Raw genomic sequence first — 6,358 nt, 5'->3', positions numbered from 1 at the left:
GTACACCATAGCAAAACGTTTTGCATTGGAAAAATATTATTTATCTATTTTATAAGAGAGGCCCGGACAAAATAGCAGCACACAAAGCTTTACACACAATTTACAACATAAAACACAAAGCACTACAGTTTAAAACCATACATTTACACATTGAGAAGGCAATAATTATTTGGGGAGATGTGCTGCATCTAGGGGTCAAAACATTGACAGCCCCCCACTTCATTGTCCACCATAGTTTTTACTTTAGCTACAGTAGTCAGTCAAAGAGACAAGCTCCTGCAATGTCATGTCCCTTTGAAGCTCCTTCCAAGTGGAAGGGCCAGAGAACTGGAACACTTTTTTTACCCAGATCTGTACAGGACTTAGACACAGTCAACAAGACACAGTCATGTGTAGACGATTGTTGTCATATGTCTGCTGGACAATGAAGGTTCACAGGTCAAATGGGAACTATTACCAGTCCACATGAGATGCCAAACAAAAGGTGTAATGACCTTTACATTACTTAAACGTTACAATCACTTCAGCCCCCCCAAAACAAGTTCCCAAATTGACCTCACAACCAAATGTCTGATTTTAATGGATGTATTCATATACAGCAAAATATTAACTTTTTTCCCCGAATAGATTACTGACTGCTAGACCTGTGAATGAGACCTGATGCTGGACTCAACCATGAGACACATGTACACTATTTACATACACTATCTACACTACACTATCTACACTACACTATCTACACTATTTACATACACTATCTACACTATTTACATACACTATCTACACTATATACACTATCTACATAAAGTATAATACTCATTTTATCTGTCATTAATTACATTATGCCATATCTGTTATGTCTCCATTCCTGCATCCACCATAGAGGTTAAAACCAGTCACTCTCTCATATCTGGCCCAGTCCAGGGTATTTCAGGCAGTGAAACTGTTCAACTGCTAGACTGTTAGCTGTGAGAGTGAAACTGAGATTTACATAGACAGGGCTGGGTGGTTCTGCTTGTCCCAGAATAGAGCAGCACTGTCACCAGACGTTCACTCTGTCCCCAGGGGATTGATAGGTAGAGAAGATCTGGGGAAATATAATGGAGAAGTTTAGACTACACATTGTTGAAAACCATTGCTGAAACATTTATTTTAATAAAATCATATTAGGCATTAAACACCATAAATGTACATATTTTATGGAAAGTAACTATTTAGAGGTGTGAGTTCTGAGAGCAGATCTTAGAGGTTTATTATCAAATATCACTAATTATTATCACTGTTATTGGTACTACAGTATAACAGGATAATTCAGTTGTAGAAAGGATTGCAGAGTATTTGTTGTATCAGATGCCCTTTTAATTCTGTTTGAAAACATGAGAGTAGCTATCTGCTACAATGCTAAATTATGAAAGAAGCTGATAAATCTAAATTAGAATGAAATGTGCTACCTATTCATGAGATAGTGATCACTGGAATCATGATTAAATCAACTAAATGGCATATTATTATTATTATTATTATTATTATTATATTTAAATCAAAACAAGCTTTATTTGAACTCAGAGGCAAGATGACATGCACAACTTAATCTCAAAATAGTTCATTTAGCACTCAGCATTACTGATATTATTCACTGTTATACTTTAACATTCAGCACTAAAACACTAATGTTTCCTTCATTAACACCATGTGGGGACTCTCTAGCCCCCTACAATGGCTTCTAGACACTACAGTGACTTCTCCGGAAGGCAGCTGAATCACTGGTGTCGTCGTGGGTGACCCTGCAGGTGTACACCTCTCCCTCTACCCAGAGTGCCTTGCTCAGGGTTAGGGTGCTGCTGTGGCTGTAGAGGCCGCCCTTCTCTTCTTCTGTGGTGGTCAGGACCCCCTCCGTCACCTCCTCCCCGTTCACCTACTAGCTCACCATCGCCCCCAGTGTGGCCGAGAGCTGCTCAGAGGACGGGGGGAGCAAAGACACTGTGGGCCTGACAGATGGACCAGTTGGAAGAGAGGAGAGGAGGGTCAGCTACTACTACTCTATAATGGAATATATTAGGAGAGGAGAGGAGAGGAGAGGGAGAGGAGAGGGAGAGAGGGAGAGGAGAGGAGAGGAGAGGAGAGGAGAGGAGAGGAGAGGAGAGGAGAGGAGAGGAGAGGAGAGGAGAGGAGAGGAGAGGAGAGGAGAGGAGAGGAGAGGAGAGGAGAGGGAGAGGAGAGGAGAGGAGAGGAGAGGAGAGGAGAGGAGAGGGTCAGCTACTACTACTACTGCTACTACTACTACTACTACTACTACTACTACTACTGCTACTACTACTACTACTACTACTACTACTACTACTACCACTACTACTACTACAGCGACTACTACTACTAGTACTACGACTACTACTACTACTACTACTACAGCGACTACTACTACTAGTACTACTACTACTCTATAACATTAGGAGAGGAGAAGGGAGAATAACTGCACAGAGGAGGGGGGAGAAAATACCTTGGCCGTGTCTGAAAACCCATACTACCGTACTAAATAGTATGCGAAAAAATAGTGTTTTCTAGTATGTGAAATTTTGAACAGAGTCCTCCGAATGCGTCCGCTAATGCGCGATTGCATTGACTCCAGCCATTCGTTCATTTTTGTACAGAGTGGCAATTTATCTGATTATCAGCTGTTGCCAAACACGTGTCAGAAAAGACAAGTGAATTCTTCTTGATTAAACGCCAAAATGAGTAAGCAATTTAAGTATACAGTAGGCTAATATGGGTATTCGGACACGGCCACTGTGTTATCAGCATGCAGCTGGGAGAAGGGAATTATAATTATTATATTCAGCCCAAGGGCACAACGGCCACTGGCCGCAAAAGGCGTGGATTTTTGAAGTGGGTATTACGGCCACACAAAGGGGATGCCACCAGGAAATTCTAGGCATTATCAAGTGCTTGTCAGATTGTGAATTAGAGACTGATGAAGTGTGTACAGCCTGCACAAAAAACAAAGCAGAGTTCATGCCTTTCAAGCAACTTTTTTCTAATCATCATTAGAGTTTCGTCATGCAGCCTTAGAATGTATTAAAAATCAGAACATATAGCCCAACATTGTATCACTACTAAAGTTAAATAAATAACTCTAAATTAAGCATATCGGAGTACCTATTTCTTTGTTAACCGCTCAACACAGAATAAGCCGCATGTGCGCACTCCCTCAAATCGTATGGAGAAAATATCCTTCCTATTTTATTCAGCTATATTCATTTGTATTCTTCATACTATAAAATAATGTAAAATAATGCCATGGAATTCTAAGCAAATCTTGTCAGCTAAATTAACTAGTGTAGCCAACAGCCATATGGCATAGCCAGATCAGGGCCTAACATAAGGACAACTCAGAGTATGCTATTCTGTTCTTCTGAAATAGACTACATTTTCTTCATATCATGTTTCTTTAGACCTGTCTTGAATAAATAATGGGCAGAGTGTGATACACAGTGGGGAAAAAAAGTATTTAGTCAGCCACCAATTGTGCAAGTTCTCCCACTTAAAAAAGTGGTCCTCTGTAGCTCAGCTGGTAGAGCACGGCGCTTGTAACGCCAAGGTAGTGGGTTCAATCCCCGGGACCACCTATACACAAAAATGTATGCACGCACGACTGTAAGTCGCTTTGGATAAAAGCATCTGCTAAATGGCATATTATTATTAAAAAGATGAGAGAGGCCTGTAATTTTCATCATAGGTACACGTCAACTATGACAGACAAAATGCGAAAAAAAATCCAGAAAATCACATTGTAGAATTTGTAATGAATTTATTTGCAAATTATGGTGGAAAATAAGTATTTGGTCAATAACAAAAGTTTCTCAATACTTTGTTATATACCCTTTGTTGGCAATGACACGGGTCAAACGTTTTCTGTAAGTCTTCACAAGGTTTTCACACACTGTTGCTGGTATTTTGGCCCATTCCTTCATGCAGATCTCCTCTAGAGCAGTGATGTTTTGGGGCTGTCGCTTGGCAACACGGACTTTCAACTCCCTCCAAAGATTTTCTATGGGGTTGAGATCTGGAGACTGGCTAGGCCACTCCAGGACCTTGAAATGCTTCTTACGAAGCCACTCCTTCGTTGCCCGGGCGGTGTGTTTGGGATCATTGTCATGCTGAAAGACCCAGCCACGTTTCATCTTCAATGCCCTTGCTGAAGGAAGGAGGTTTTCACTCAAAATCTCACGATACATGGCCCCATTCATTCTTTCCTTTACACGGATCAGTCGTCCTGGTCCCTTTGCAGAAAAACAGCCCCAAAGCATGATGTTCCACCCCCATGCTTCACAATAGGTATGGTGTTCTTTGGATGCAACTCAGCATTCTTTGTCCTCCAAACACGACGAGTTGAGTTTTTACCAAAAAGTTCTATTTTGGTTTCATCTGACCATATGACATTCTCCAAATCCTCTTCTGGATCATCCAAATGCACTCTAGCAAACTTCAGACGGGCCTGGACGTCTAGCACTGCAGGATTTGAGTCCCTGGCGGCGTAGTGTGTTACTGATGGTAGGCTTTGTTACTTTGGTCCCAGCTCTCTGCAGGTCATTCACTAGGTCCCCCCGTGTGGCTCTGGGATTTTTGCTCACCGTTCTTGTGATCATTTTGACCCCACGGGGTGAGATCTTGCGTGGAGCCCCAGATCGAGGGAGATTATCAGTGGTCTTGTATGTCTTCCATTTCCTAATAATTGCTCCCACAGTTGATTTCTTCAAACCAAGCTGCTTACCTATTGCAGATTCAGTCTTCCCAGCCTGGTGCAGGTCTACAATTTTGTTTCTGGTGTCCTTTGACAGCTCTTTGGTCTTGGCCATAGTGGAGTTTGGAGTGTGACTGTTTGAGGTTGTGGACAGGTGTCTTTTATACTGATAACAAGTTCAAACAAGTGCCATTAATACAGGTAACAAGTGGAGGACATAATAATTATTTTCCACCATAATTTGCACATAAATTCATTAAAAATCCTACAATGTGATTTTCTGGATTTTTTTTCTCAATTTGTCTGTCATAGTTGACGTGTACCTATGATGAAAATTACAGGCCTCTCTCATCTTTTAAGTGGGAGAACTTCCACAATTGGTGGCTGACTAAATACTTTTTTTCCCCACTGTACATGTGATACAGATATTATTTAGGAATGGATCTGATCAGAATATCCTTTTCATATGCATAGTATTTGCAGAATTTGAGCATAAATTAGTTTTAATCACATATAAACCACGTTAGTTCATGAAGTTGGTTACAAACATAACTGAGACCCTTTGTCTTCACACTAACAGTGAAGGCTACCATGAACTCAATGCAACAATAATGACTACTATATCCAGTACTATTAAATAGTCATCATTCCAGAAATAAGAGTTACATTCTGCAATCATACAAATCAGACATACAAATTAACCTAAAATTTACATTTTAGATTTTATTTATTTTTATTGAAAGGCTCAGTCAAAAGCAATTAAAACCTTTTGAAAATCTAAAATCGCAATATTTTCATAGAGACAGAGTGTAAGAATAACATTTGAAATAAATAAATAAATAAATTATTTTTTGTTTTGTTTTGTTTTTCCCTCAAAATTGCAAAACCTGTTTATTGAACATTTCCTACAAGGTGCAGTATATTTTATTCATACACCTAATACAATGTAGGCTAATCACTCTCATCGTTTAAAGGCAGGTCAAATTTAATTAGATGAAATTACATACTTATTAAAATTGGCCATATTATGTGTAGGCTTTGTATATTTTTTTCCAAAATCATGTAAAAGAAAGTAAGTAAAACAATTCTCAATATCGAGGCTAACTTCGTATAGTTTAATTAATTTTTTTGTTTCCTTACTTCCAACATCAAGTCTGGTGCAGCTACCAAAAGTCCACCACAGTGATACAATCCCTATTACTGCTGGTACAAAAACCTCTCTGTGTTGTGATGCTGCAGCTGTTACAGTGAATATCTGTCACGAATACAGCTGAGGCTGCCCCTCCTCCTTGCTCGGGCAGGCTTCGGCGTTTGCCGTCACCGGAGTACTAGCTACCACCGATCGATGTTTCTGTGTTACACTAGTCTTGTCTTTATTATTCACACCTGTTACCCATTATGCTTATTTGTTTCCCTATAATTATCTCTGTTTTCCCTCCTGGGTTTGTGCGTGATTGTCCGTTGTTTTACGTCGTTTGGTGAACTGTTGTTCTGGTTTACTTTTGTTTTAGTAAATCCATTCATTTCTCAGTTCTGTGTCCTGCGCCTGATTCCGTTTCACCACTTCACCCAGACGTTGACAGAATCACGCACCATCTATGGAGTCAGAGGGCAAGTCCT

This window comes from Coregonus clupeaformis, chromosome 28, assembly GCF_020615455.1.
Source record: "Coregonus clupeaformis isolate EN_2021a chromosome 28, ASM2061545v1, whole genome shotgun sequence".
Taxonomy (NCBI): Eukaryota; Metazoa; Chordata; class Actinopteri; order Salmoniformes; family Salmonidae; genus Coregonus; species Coregonus clupeaformis.
Note: the sequence above shows the minus strand (reverse complement) of the source record.